The sequence below is a fragment of the Penaeus japonicus genome, unplaced genomic scaffold, assembly GCF_977035675.1.
Source record: "Penaeus japonicus unplaced genomic scaffold, GWHDUDI00000001_assembly GWHDUDI00000002, whole genome shotgun sequence".
In the NCBI taxonomy this organism is placed as follows: domain Eukaryota; kingdom Metazoa; phylum Arthropoda; class Malacostraca; order Decapoda; family Penaeidae; genus Penaeus; species Penaeus japonicus.
This window is the reverse complement of record NW_028234404.1, coordinates 38956980-38971483: the sequence shown is the minus strand read 5'-3', so window position 1 is coordinate 38971483 and position 14504 is coordinate 38956980. Positions and strand designations below refer to the sequence as shown.

The 14504-nt window shown below is 36.7% G+C and overlaps 7 non-coding genes across 7 annotated transcripts; all 7 read left to right on the top strand.

Annotated features, from left to right (window-relative positions):
• Positions 1–575: 575 nt before the first annotated feature.
• On the top strand, positions 576–648 carry TRNAA-AGC (transfer RNA alanine (anticodon AGC)). The gene has a single exon. It is a non-coding gene; the product is annotated as a tRNA-Ala (tRNA).
• A 1182-nt stretch (positions 649–1830) lies between these two features.
• Positions 1831–1903, top strand: TRNAA-AGC (transfer RNA alanine (anticodon AGC)). Its single transcript has one exon. It is a non-coding gene; the product is annotated as a tRNA-Ala (tRNA).
• Positions 1904–2799: 896 nt separating this feature from the next.
• TRNAA-AGC (transfer RNA alanine (anticodon AGC)) lies at positions 2800–2872 on the top strand. The gene has a single exon. It is a non-coding gene; the product is annotated as a tRNA-Ala (tRNA).
• A 1461-nt stretch (positions 2873–4333) lies between these two features.
• On the top strand, positions 4334–4406 carry TRNAA-AGC (transfer RNA alanine (anticodon AGC)). The gene has a single exon. It is a non-coding gene; the product is annotated as a tRNA-Ala (tRNA).
• A 2403-nt stretch (positions 4407–6809) lies between these two features.
• On the top strand, positions 6810–6882 carry TRNAA-AGC (transfer RNA alanine (anticodon AGC)). The gene has a single exon. It is a non-coding gene; the product is annotated as a tRNA-Ala (tRNA).
• A 2740-nt stretch (positions 6883–9622) lies between these two features.
• Positions 9623–9695, top strand: TRNAA-AGC (transfer RNA alanine (anticodon AGC)). The gene has a single exon. It is a non-coding gene; the product is annotated as a tRNA-Ala (tRNA).
• Positions 9696–10643: 948 nt separating this feature from the next.
• TRNAA-AGC (transfer RNA alanine (anticodon AGC)) lies at positions 10644–10716 on the top strand. The gene has a single exon. It is a non-coding gene; the product is annotated as a tRNA-Ala (tRNA).
• The last annotated feature ends 3788 nt before the right edge of the window (positions 10717–14504 follow it).

Here is a 14504-nt window from a genome sequence, read left to right as displayed (position 1 = left end):
TTCCCCTCTTCCTCCTCCCAACAGTCATCCGTCTAACCCTCTTCCCTACATAATCTCCATTTCTTCTCACTATGTGTCCCAGCCACCTCAATCTGCTTTCTCTCAACTTTTCCGATATTTCTGTATTAGCGTATCTATATGCAGTAGGTGGATAAATATAATTGTATGATTATATGACCTTGCGATGTTTAATAAGAAGTGGAGATAGGAAAAGCTCAACCTATAAACGTGATTTTCTGCTAATGTTTACAAAAATGTTTACAAAGAGCAGCGTCAATACATGAATGTATTTATTCATTTATCAATTCATCTCTCTATGTCATGTTATTATCTGTCACTTCCTGAAGGTTATCCCTACTAACAAACACCACAGGTCTATGCATTTGAGCCTATTCACACAAGCACACATGAACTAAATGAACAAATGATTACAAAACTCAATGATATAACATGTTCCTGAAGATGAGCAGAAGAGCCAGATGATCAACATACCACATGAATTCGGACAAAAACATCGTCGAGTCATTTAAACATTCTTAAAATAGACTATTGTAGTGAGTTCACTTAAGTATACAGGGGATGTAGCTCAAGTGGTAGAGCGCTCGCTTAGCATGTGAGAGGTACGGGGATCGATACCCCGCATCTCCAAGAAGTTCGAGTATTTTTTTTTTCTTTTTTTCAATTCTAAATGGTAAATTTCAGAAATATGTTGTTGACTTGAAATGATATTTGTCATTATTATCATGTTGACGTCGATTGTCGTGAAATAGGATAACTGATAAATTTATTATTATAAAATTATTATTATGATGGTGATTAGTATACTTACGATGAGAATGATGATTATGATGATGGTGGTGATGATAATGATCATGATCATAATGATAATGATAATGAGTCATAATTATAATTACAACTATGATTATTATCATGAGCATTAATATCACTAATGTTATTACTCATCATTACTATGATTACTATCATTGATATCATAAATGCTACAATCATTATTTTTATTGATACCTTTTAATAAATAATAAATATCATAGCAAGGACAACAACAACGAAAATACTAATTGTGATAAAAGTAACAATAAAAAAAAATCATAATGCTTATAGATAACAACGATAGTGATTGTCACAAACTTAGACTATTGAGAGAGAGAGAGAGAGAGAGAGAGAGAGAGAGAGAGAGAGAGAGAGAGAGAGAGAGAGAGAGAGAAAAGGAGAGAAGGAGAGAAAGAGAGAGAGAAAAAAAGAGCAAGAGATAGAGAGAGAGAAGAGAGAGAGATAGAGAAAGAGTAAAAGAAAGAGAGAGAAAGGGAAATAGAGAGAGGGAGAGAGAGAGAGAAAGGAAGATAGAGAGAGAGAATGAGGGGGAGGGAGAGAGAGAGAGAGAAGGAGGGGGGAGGAGAGAGAGAGAGATGGAGAGAGAAGGAAAGAGAGAGAGAAAGAGAGAGGAAAGAGAGCGAGAGAGAGAGAGAGAAAGGGAGATAGTGATTGTCACGAACTTAGACTATTGAGAGAGAGAGAGAGAAGGAGGGCAGGAGAGAAAGAGAGAGAGAAAAAAAAGAGAAAGAGATAGAGAGAGAGAAAGAGTAAGAGAAAGAGAGAGCGAGAGAGAGAAAGAAAGGAACATAGAGAGAGAAAAAAACACCAAATATTGTAGTAGTTCTCTACATAACGAAAGAAATATTTGACTTAGTCTATCCTAAAAATAACTTAAACATCCGTTTTCTGTCACGCAATAGGCACTATGCCGGTCAAACGCGGAACTTTCTCTTAAATTTCTTAAAATAGACTATTGTAGTGACTTCATTTAAGTGTACAGGGGATGTAGCTCAAGTGGTAGAGCGCTCGCTTAGCATGTGAGAGGTACGGGGATCGATACCCCGCATCTCCAAGTATATATGTGTGTGTATATATATATTTTTTATTTTTTGTTTTTTTGTTTTTAGAGAGAGAGAAGGAGGGGGAGGGAGAGATAGAGAGATGGAGAGAGAGGAAGAGAGAGAGAGAAGGAAGGAGATAAAAGAAAGAGAGAGGGGGGGGTGAGAGAGAGAAAGAGAAAGAGAGATCAATCAATGATACTGATGGTAAATGTAATGATGGAGATGATGACGATAAAAAGATAAAACGAACAGTAATGATGATGATAACAACAACAATAACATCAAAGATAGAAAATTATAGATAACTAGAGGTGGAGAATACTGTGTCTTTTCTCATGTCAAAAAAACTCTATCAAGGGTAATCATAATCAAGGTGGGAGGGGGGGGGGGTCCGCTCAATTTTTTATTTTATTTTTTATTTTATTTTATTATTTTTTTATTTTTTATTTATCTATTTATCTTTTTACGTGTATTACTTATGCATTTGCCTGTTTATCTGAGATTAAAATTCCTTAATGAAATAGATATCATAAGTAATGTGGTATAATGTGAGTGAATATTAAGCACTGTATATTTTTAGCATCATATACTTTATATTCTATATATTTTGCATATATTTTATCATCATTATCATCACTACAATCATTATCATTACCATCATCATTATCATCTCCACCATCATCACCATTTTCATTATTATCATGATATAAAGAAAAATATCACCAAATATTGTAATAGTTTTCTACCGGAATCAAATGTAACAAAATAAGTATTTGAGTTAGTCTATCCTAAAATTAACTTAAACATCCGTTTTCTGTCACGCAATAGGCACTATGCCGGTCAAACGCGGAACTTTCTCTTAAATTTCTTAAAATCGACTATTGTAGTGACTTCACTTAAGTGTACAGGGGATGTAGCTCAAGTGGTAGAGCGCTCGCTTAGCATGTGAGAGGTACGGGGATCGATACCCCGCATCTCCAATTGGTCACGGTTTTGTTGTTTGTTTACAAATCTAAATGGTAAATTTCAGAAACATGTTGTTGACTTGAAATTATATTTGTCATTATTATCATGTTGACGTCTATTGTCGTGAAATAGGATAATTGATAATGATAAAAAAAAAAGATTATTATGATGGTGATGAGTATACTTACAATGAGAATGATGATTATGATGATGGTGGTGATGATAATGATCATGATCATAATGATAATGATAATGAGTCATAATTATAATCACAACTATGATTATTATCATGAACATTAATATGATTGACGTTATTACTCATCATTACTATAATTACTATCATTGATATCATAAATGCTACAATCATTATTGTTATCATTGCTACTTTTTTATATATAATAAACATCATAGCAAGGACAACAAGCACGAAAATACTAATTGTGATAAAAGTAACAATATAAAAAAAATCATAATGCTTATAGATAACAACGATAGTGATTGTCACGAACTTAGACTATTGAGAGAGAGAGAGAGAGAGAGAGAGAGAGAGAGAGAGAGAGAGAGAAGGAGAGAAGGAGAGAAAGAGAGAGAGAAAAAAGAGCAAGAGATAGAGAGAGAGAAGAGAGAGAGAGAGAGAGAGTAAGAGAAAGAGAGAGAAAAGGAGATAGAGAGAAAGGGAGATAGATAGAGAGAGAGAGAGAGAGAGAGAGAGAGAGAGAAGGAGGGAAGGAGAGAAAGAGAGAGAGAAAAAAGAGCAAGAGATAGAGAGAGAGAAGAGAGAGAGAGAGAGAGAGAGAGTAAGAGAAAGAGAGAGAAAAGGAGATAGAGAGAAAGGGAGATAGAGAGAGAGAGAGAAAGGGAGATAGATGGATAGAGAGAGAGAGAAGGAGGGGGAGGGAAAGAGAGAGAAAAGGAAGGAAGGGAGAGAGGGGAGAGAGAGAGTAAGAGAAAGAGAGAGAAAGAGAGAGCGAGAGAGAGAGAGAAAGGGAGATAGAGAGAGGGAGAGAGAAAGAGAGAAGGAGGGGGAAGGAGAGAGAGAGAGATGAAGAGAGAAGGAAAGAGAGAGAGAAAGAGAGAGGGGAGAGAGAAAGAGTAAGAGAAAGAGAGAGCGAGAGAGAGAGAGAGAAAGGGAGATAGTGATTGTCACGAACTTAGACTATTGAGAGAGAGAGAGAAGGAGGGAAGGAGAGAAAGAGAGAGAGAGAAAAAAAGAGAAAGAGATAGAGAGAGAGAAAGAGTAAGAAAAAGAGAGAGCGAGATAGAGAAAGAAAGGGAGATAGAGAGAGAGAGAAAAAAAAAACAAATATTGTAGTAGTTCTCTACATAACGAAAGAAATATTTGACTTAGTCTATCCTAAAAATAATTTAAATCCATCCGTTTTCTGTCACGCAATAGGCACTATGCCGGTCAAACGCGGAACTTTCTCTTAAATTTCTTAAAATAGACTATTGTAGTGACTTCACTTAAGTGTACAGGGGATGTAGCTCAAGTGGTAGAGCGCTCGCTTAGCATGTGAGAGGTACGGGGATCGATACCCCGCATCTCCAAGACAATCGATTTTTTTTTTTTTTTTTTTCCAATTCTAAATGGTAAATTTCAGAAATATGTTAACTTAAAATAACATTTGTCATTATTATCATGATGACGTCTATTGTCGTGAAATAGGATAATTAATAATGATAAGAGCAAAAATAATGATTATTATGATGGTGATGATGACGATTATGATGATGGTGATGATGATGACGATGAAGATGCTAATGATGATAATAACGATAATAATAATGGTGATGATAATGATAATAAAGATAGTGATGATAAAAGATATACAATACGTATAAAATATAAAGTATATAAAATATAAAGTATATAAAATATATAATAATAAAAATATACCTCTCTCTTAGTCTCTCTCTCTTCTTCGCTCTCTTTCTCTCTCTATCTCTCTCCCTCGCTCCCTCTCTCTCTCTCTCCCTCCCTCTCGCGAAGATATTCACCCAGGCGAATATCTTCGCGAATATCTCTCAACCTTCGTGAATATCTCTCAACCTTCGGGAATATCTCTCAACCTTCGCGAATATCTCTCAACCTTCGCGAATATCTCTCAACCTTCGTGAATATCTCTCAACCTTCGGGAATATCTCTCAACCTTCGCGAATATCTCTCAACCTTCGTGAATATCTCTCAACCTTCGGGAATATCTCTCAACCTTCGTGAATATCTCTCAACCTTCGTGAATATCTCTCAACCTTCGGGAATATCTCTCAACCTTCGCGAATATCTCTCAACCTTCGGGAATATCTCTCAACCTTCGCGAATATCTCTCAACCTTCGCGAATATCTCTCAACCTTCGTGAATATCTCTCAACCTTCGCGAATATCTCTCAACCTTCGCGAATATCTCTCAACCTTCGCGAATATCTCTCAACCTTCGTGAATATCTCTCAACCTTCGTGAATATCTCTCAACCTTCGCGAATATCTCTCAACCTTCGCGAATATCTCTCAACCTTCGTGAATATCTCTCAACCTTCGGGAATATCTCTCAACCTTCGCGAATATCTCTCAACCTTCGCGAATATCTTTCAACCTTCGTGAATATCTCTCAACCTTCGCGAATATCTCTCAACCTTCGCGAATATCTCTCAACCTTCGCGAATATCTTTCAACCTTCGTGAATATCTCTCAACCTTCGCGAATATCTCTCAACCTTCGCGAATATCTCTCAACCTTCGCTAATATCTCTCAACCTTCGCGAATATCTCTCAACCTTCGTAAATATCTCTCAAGCTTCGCGAATATCTCTCAACCTTCGCGAATATCTCTCATGCTTCGCGAATATCTCTCAACCGTCGCGAATATCTCTTAACCTTCGCGAATATCTCTCAACCGTCGCGAATATCTCTCAACCTTCGTGAATATCTCTCAACCTTCGTGAATATCTCTCAACCTTCGCGAATATCTCTCAACCTTCGCGAATATCTCTCAACCTTCGTGAATATCCCTCAACCTTCGCGAATATCTCTCTATCTTTACGAATATCTCTCAACCTTCGCGAATACCTCTCAACCTTCGCGAATATCTCTCAACCTTCGCGAATATCCCTCAACCTTCGCGAATATCTCTCAACCTTCGCGAATATCTCTCAACCTTCGCGAATATCCCTCAACCTTCGCGAATATCTCTCAACCTTCGCGAATATCTCTCAACCTTCGCGAATATCTCTCAACCTTCGCGAATATCTCTCTATCTTTACGAATATCTCTCAACCTTCGCGAATATCTCTCAACCTTCGCGAATATCTCTCAATCTTTGCGAATATCTCTCAACCTTCGCGAATATCTCTCAACCTTCGCGAATATCTCTCAACCTTCGTGAATATCTCTCAACCTTCGTGAATATCTCTCAACCTTCGCGAATATCTCTCAACCTTCGCGAATATCTCTCAACCTTCGCGAATATCTCTCAACCTTCGCGAATATCTCTCAACCTTCGCGAATATCTCTCAACCTTCGCGAATATCTCTCAACCTTCGCGAATATCTCTCAACCTTCGCGAATATCTCTCAATCTTTACGAATATCTCTCAACCTTCGCGAATATCTCTCAACCTTCGCGAATATCTCTCAACCTTCTTGAATATCTCTCAACCTTCTTGAATATCTCTCAACTTAACAGAAAATAACAGGAATACTTAGCTTCCCAAGAAACGACCTTTTGAAAATTAGAAAAAAAAAAAACTAAATAATGTAGTAGTTCTCTACTGACCAATCCGTTCAGATCATAAAAATTATAATGGTGATAATCATAAGAACTATTTGAGTTAGTCTATCCTAAAAATAACTTAAACATCCGTTTTCTGTCACGCAATAGGCACTATGCCGGTCAAACGCGGAACTTTCTCTTAAATTTCTTAAAATAGACTATTGTAGTGACTTCACATAAGTGTACAGGGGATGTAGCTCAAGTGGTAGAGCGCTCGCTTAGCATGTGAGAGGTACGGGGATCGATACCCCGCATCTCCAAGTAAATATCTGTATATATATATATATATTTTTTTTTTCTATTTTTAGAGAGAGAGAAGGAGGGGGAGAGAGAGATAGAGAGATGGAGAGAGAGAGAGAAGGAAGGAGAGAAAGAAAGAGAGAGGAGAGAGAGAGAGAGAGTAAGAGAAAGAGAGAGCGAGAGAGAGAGAGAAAGGGAGATAGAGGGAGAGAGAGAGAGAAAAGGAGGGGGAGGGAAAGAGAGAGAGATGGAGAGAGAATGAAGGATAGAAAGAAATAGATTGAGAGTGTAAGAGAAAGAGAGAGCGAGAGAGAGAGATGGAGAGAGAAGGAAAGAAAGAGAGAAAGAGAGAGGGGAGAGAGAGAGAGTAAGAGAAAGAGAGAGCGAGAGAGAGAGAGAGAAAAGGAGATGGTGATTGTCACAAACTTAGATTATTGAGAGAGAGAGAGAGAGCGAAAGAGAGAAAGAGTAAGAGAAAGAGAGAGCGAGAGAGAGAGAGAAAGGGAGATAGAGAGAGAAAGGGAGATAGAGAGAGGGAGAGAGAGAGAGAGAAGGAGGGGGAGGGAAAGAGAGAGATGGAGAGAGAAGGAAGGACAGAAAGAAAGAGAGAGAGAGAGAGAGAAGGAGGGAAGGAGAGAAAGAGAGAGAGAAAAAAGAGAAAGAGATAGAGAGAAAGAAGAGAGAGAGAGAGAAAGGGTGAGAGAAAGAGAGAGCAAGAGAGAGAGAAAGAAAGGGAGATAGAGAGAGAAAGGGAGAGAGAGAGAGAAGGAGGGTGAGGGAAAGAGAGAGAGAGGGGGGGGGAGGAGAGAGAGAGAGAGAGAGAGAGAGAGAGAGAGAGAGAGGGAAAGAGGGGGGGAGGGAGATTGAGAGAGAGAGGGAGGGAGAGAGAGAGAGGGAGGGAGGGAGGGAGAGAGATAGAGAGAGAAAGAGAGGGAAGGAGAGAGAGAGAGAGACTAAGAGAGAGGTAGAGAGAGAGAAAAAAAAAGAGAGAGGTAGAGAGAGAGAGAGACTAAATCCCGCAGACACGGAAATTCCTTCCTTGAATTTCAAATCCACGACCGCAAAAAAAGAGTCGGGGAAGAACAAGAAAAAGAAAAAGGAAGAAAGAAAGAGAGAGAAAAAAAAAAAACGAAAAAAAAATACAACACGAAATTATTCAAATGTTTTAGGATGCGAAGTGGAATTTCTCAAACCGAGATTCGTAGATTTCAATGATTCGAAACTGCTTTTTTTTCTACAATCCGGAAATATTGGAAGCAGAAAAGTGCTGTTATATGAAACAATGATAAGAATGATTATAATTATGACAGTAAATTAATAGTGATGATGATAACAATGTGATGATAATGATAATGATAGTAATGATTATAATGATAAAGATGATGATAAAGATAATAATGAAAATGGTAATGAAGATATCAATAATAATGATAATGATTATAGTAAGGCTACTGGTTTTTAAACGAGGTAGTTATACATATATTAGATACACACTACATAATAGACATACGGTGATGATGATGGTGATAGTGATGATAGTGATGGTGATGATGGTGATAGTGATGGTGATGATGGTGATAGTGATGGTGATGATGGTGATAGTGATGGTGATGATGATGGTGATGGTAATGATGATGATAGTGATGGTAATGATGAGGATGGTAATGATGATAGTAATGAGGATGATGATAGTGATGATGATGATGGTTATGAGGATAATCAAACATAAAAATAAATTAAGATAGCCTGGACTATATATTAGAAAAAAATAAAATCACCGAATGAATTTAGTCGAATCCATTTACCAGAAAATGATATATGAGTAAACAGAAAACATGGTTAATACTGAATGTATAAATATATTTCAGTGAAGGGAAAGCGGATATAATATTGTTTGACATCAATGTAGTTAGAGTATATTGTATCTTATAAAAAAAAAGCAAAAAAGAAAATATCTTACATACTAAATTGTAAATATCCGCATAACACTGTATATAAGAATGGTCCTGATGATAAATGTAACGATAGAGATGATGACGATAAAAAGATAAAACGAACAGTAATGATGATGATAACAACAACAATAACATTAAAGACAGAAAATTAAAGATAACTGGAGGTGGAGAATACTGTGTCTTTTCTCATATAAAAAAAACTCTATCAAGGGTAATCATAATCAGGGTGGGGGGTGGGGGGGGGGGAGTCCGCTCTCTTAGTAATAACGAATATTTGAGCTCAAAGCTTATCAACACTCTGGCTGTGAGAGAATACCAGGAGTTTTTTATTTTATTTATTTATTTCATTTATTTATTATTATTTTTTTTTTACGTGTATTACTTATGCATTTGCCTGTTTATCTGAGATTAAAATTCCTTAATGAAATAGATATCATAAGTAATGTAGTATTATGTGAGTGAATATTAAGCACTGTATATTTTCAGCATCATATAGTTTATATTCTATATATTTTGCATATATTTTATCATCATTATCATCACTACAATCATTATTATTACCATCATCATTATCATCATCACGATCATCACCATTTTCATTACTATAAAGAAAAATATCACCAAATATTGTAATAGTTTTCTACCCAAATCAAATGTAACAAAATAAGTATTTGAGTTAGTCTATCCTAAAATTAACTTAAACATCCGTTTTCTGTCACGCAATAGGCACTATGCCGGTCAAACGCGGAACTTTCTCTTAAATTTCTTAAAATAGACTATTGTAGTGACTTCCCTTAAGTGTACAGGGGATGTAGCTCAAGTGGTAGAGCGCTCGCTTAGCATGTGAGAGGTACGGGGATCGATACCCCGCATCTCCAAGTATATATGTGTGTGTATATATATATTTTTTATTTTTTGTTTTTTTGTTTTTAGAGAGAGAGAAGGAGGGGGAGGGAGAGATAGAGAGATGGAGAGAGAGGAAGAGAGAGAGAGAAGGAAGGAGATAAAAGAAAGAGAGAGGGGGGGTGAGAGAGAGAGAGTAAGAGAAAGAGAGATCAATCAATGATACTGATGGTAAATGTAATGATGGAGATGATGACGATAAAAAGATAAAACGAACAGTAATGATGATGATAACAACAACAATAACATCAAAGATAGAAAATTATAGATAACTAGAGGTGGAGAATACTGTGTCTTTTCTCATGTCAAAAAAACTCTATCAAGGGTAATCATAATCAGGGAGTGGGGGGGGGGGGAGTCCGCTCTCTAAGTAATAGCGAATATTTGAGCTCAAAGCTTATCAACACTCTGGCTGTGAGAGAAAACCAGGAGTTTTTTATTTTATTTATTTATTTTATTTATTTATTATTATTATTTTTTTACGTGTATTACTTATGCATTTGCCTGTTTATCTGAAATTAAAATTCCTTAATGAAATAGATATCATAAGTAATGTAGTATAATGCGAGTGAATATTAAGCACTGTATATTTTTAGCATCATATACTTTATATTCTATATATTTTGCATATATTTTATCATCATTATCATCACTACAATCATTATCATTACCATCATCATTATCATCTTCACGATCATCACCATTTTCATTATTATCATGATATAAAGAAAAATATCACCAAATATTGTATTAGTTTTCTACCCAAATCAAATATAACATAATAAGTATTTGAGTTAGTCTATCCTAAAATTAACTTAAACATCCGTTTTCTGTCACGCAATAGGCACTATGCCGGTCAAACGCGGAACTTTCTCTTAAATTTCTTAAAATAGACTATTGTAGTGACTTCACTCAAGTGTACAGGGGATGTAGCTCAAGTGGTAGAGCGCTCGCTTAGCATGTGAGAGGTACGGGGATCGATACCCCGCATCTCCAAGTGTTCCTTTTTTTGTTGTTTGTTTACAAATCTTAATGGAAAATTTAAGAAATATGCTGTTGACTTGAAATGATATTTGTTATTATTATCATGTTGACGTCTATTGTCGTGAAATAGGATAACTGATAATGATAAAAAAAAGATTATTATGATGGTGATGAGTATACTTACAATGAGAATGATGATTATGATAATGGTGGTGATGATAATGACCATGATCATGATGATTGTGAGTCATAATTATAATCACAACTATGATTATTATCATGAACATTAATATAATTGACGTTATTACTCATCATTACTATAATTACTATCATTGATATCATAAATGCTACAATCATTATTGTTATCATTGCTACTTTTTTATATATAATAAACATCATAGCAAGGACAACAAGCACGAAAATACTAATTGTGATAAAAGTAACAATATAAAAAAAAATCATAATGCTTATAGATAACAACGATAGTGATTGTCACAAACTTAGACTATTGAGAGAGAGAGAAGGAGAGAAGGAAAGAAAGAGAGAGAGAAAAAAGAGCAAGAGATAGAGAGAGAGAAGAGAGAGAGATAGAGAAAGAGTAAAAGAAAGAGAGAGAAAGGGAAATAGAGAGAGGGAGAGAGAGAGAGAGAAAGGAAGATAGAGAGAGAGAATGGGGGGGAGGGAGAGAGAAAGAGAAGGAGGGTGAAGGAGAGAGAGAGAGATGGAGAGAGAAGGAAAGAGAGGGGAGAGAGAGAGTAAGAGAAAGAGAGAGCGAGAGAGAGAGAGAGAAAGGGAGATAGTGATTGTCACGAACTTATACTATTGAGAGAGAGAGAGAGAGAAGGGTAGGAGAGAAAGAGAGAGAGAGAAAAAAAGAGAAAGAGATAGAGAGAGAGAGGAGAGAGAGATAGAGAAAGAGTAAGAGAAAGAGAGAGGAAGGGAGATAGAGAGAGGGAGAGAGAGAGAGAGAGAAAGGGAGATAGAGAGAGAGAATGGGGGGGAGGGAGAGAGAAAGAGGAGGGTGAAGGAGAGAGAGAAAGATGGAGAGAGAAGAAAAGAGAGAGAGAGAGAGAGGGGAGAGAGAGAGAGAATAAGAGAAAGAGAGAGCGAGAGAGAGAGAGAGAGAGAAAGGGAGATAGTGATTGTCACGAACTTATACTATTGAGAGAGAGAGAGAGAGAAGGGTAGGAGAGAAAGAGAGAGAGAGAAAAAAAGAGAAAGAGATAGAGAGAGAGAAAGAGTAAGAGAAAGAGAGAGCGAGAGAGAGAGAGAAAAAACAACAACAAATATTGTAGTAGTTCTCTACTGACCAATCCGTTCAACCAAAATCAAATATAACGAAAGAAGTATTTGAGTTAGTCTATCCTAAAATTAACTTAAACATCCGTTTTCTGTCACGCAATAGGCACTATGCCGGTCAAACGCGGAACTTTCTCTTAAATTTCTTAAAATAGACTATAGTAGTGACTTCCCTTAAGTGTACAGGGGATGTAGCTCAAGTGGTAGAGCGCTCGCTTAGCATGTGAGAGGTACGGGGATTGATACCCCGCATCTCCAATTGTTCCTTTTTTTGTTGTTTGTTTACTAATCTAAATGGTAAATTTCAGAAACATGTTGTTGACTTGAAATTATATATGTCATTATTATCATGTTGACGTCTATTGTCGTGAAATAGGATAATTGATAATGATAAAAAAAAAGATTATTATGATGGTGATGAGTGTGCTTACGATGAGAATGATGATTATGATGATGGTGGTGATGATAATGATCATGATCATGATGATAGTGAGTCATAATTATAATCACAACTAGGATTATTATCATGAACATTAATATAATTGACGTTATTACTCATCATTACTATAATTACTATCATTGATATCATAAATGCTATAATCATTATTGTTATCATTGCTACTTTTTTATATATAATAAACATCATAGCAAGGACAACAAGCACGAAAATACTAATTGTGATAAAAGTAACAATATAAAAAAAATCATAATGCTTATAGATAACAACGATAGTGATTGTCACGAACTTAGACTATTGAGAGAGAGAGAAGGAGAAAGAGAGAGAGAAAAAAGAGCAAGAGATAGAGAGAGAGAAGAGAGAGAGAGAGAGAGAGAGAGTAAGAGAAAGAGAGAGAAAAGGAGATAGAGAGAAAGGGAGATAGATAGAGAGAGAGAGAGAGAGAGAGAGAGAGAGAGAAGGAGGGAAGGAGAGAAAGAGAGAGAGAAAAAAGAGCAAGAGATAGAGAGAGAGAAGAGAGAGAGAGAGAGTAAGAGAAAGAGAGAGAAAAGGAGATAGAGAGAAAGGGAGATAGATAGATAGATAGAGAGAGAGAGAGAGAGAGAGAGAGAAGGAGAGAAGGAGAGAAAGAGAGAGAGAGAAAAGAGCAAGAGATAGAGAGAGAGAGAAGAGAGAGAGAGAGAGAGAGAGAGAGAAAGAGAAAGAGAGAGAAAAGGAGATAGAGAGAAAGGGAGAGAGAGAGAGAGAGAGAAAGGGAGATAGATGGATAGAGAGAGAGAGAAGGAGGGGGAGGGAAAGAGAGATAAAAGGAAGGAAGGGAGAGAGGGGAGAGAGAGAGTAAGAGAAAGAGAGAGAAATAGAGAGCGAGAGAGAGAGAGAAAGGGAGATAGAGAGAGGGAGAGAGAAAGAGAGAAGGAGGGGGAAGGAGAGAGAGAGAGATGAAGAGAGAAGGAAAGAGAGAGAGAAAGAGAGAGGGGAGAGAGAGAGAGTAAGAGAAAGAGAGAGCGAGAGAGAGGGAGATAGAGAGAGAGAGAGAGAGAAGGAGGGGGAAGGAGAGAGAGAGAAAGAGAGAGAGAAAGAGAGAGGGGAGAGAGAGAGAAAGAGAGAGCGAGAGAGAGAGAGAGAAAGGGAGATAGAGAGAGGGAGAGAGAAAGAGAGAAGGAGGGGGAAGGAGAGAGAGAGAGATGAAGAGAGAAGGAAAGAGAGAGAGAAAGAGAGAGGGGAGAGAGAAAGAGTAAGAGAAAGAGAGAGCGAGAAAGAGAGAGAGAAAGGGAGATAGTGATTGTCACGAACTTAGACTATTGAGAGAGAGAGAGAGAGAAGGAGGGCAGGAGAGAAAGAGAGAGAGAGAAAAAAAGAGAAAGAGATAGAGAGAGAGAAAGAGTAAGAGAAAGAGAGAGCGAGATAGAGAAAGAAAGGGAGATAGAGAGAGAAAAAACAAAAACAAATATAGTAGTAGTTCTCTACTGACCGATCCGTTCAACCAAAATCAAATATAACAAAATAAGTATTTGAGTTAGTCTATCCTAAACTTAACTTAAACATCCGTTTTCTGTCACGCAATACGCACTATGCCGGTCAAACGCGGAACTTTCTCTTAAATTTCTTAAAATAGACTATTGTAGTGACTTCACTTAAGTGTACAGGGGATGTAGCTCTAGTGGTAGAGCGCTCGCTTAGCATGTGAGAGGTACGGGGATCGATAACCCGCATCTCCAAGACAATCGATTTTTTTTTCCAATTCTAAATGGTAAATTTCAGAAATATGTTAACTTAAAATAACATTTGTCATTATTATCATGATGACGTCTATTGTCGTGAAATAGGATAATTAATAATGATAAGAGCAAAAATAATGATTATTATGATGGTGATGATGACGATTATGATGATGGTGGTGATGATGATAATGAAGATGGTGATGATGATGACGATGAAGATGCTAATGATGATAATAACGATAATAATAATGGTGGTGATGATAATGATAATAAAGATAGTGATGATGGTGGTGATGATAATGATGATAAAATATATACAATAC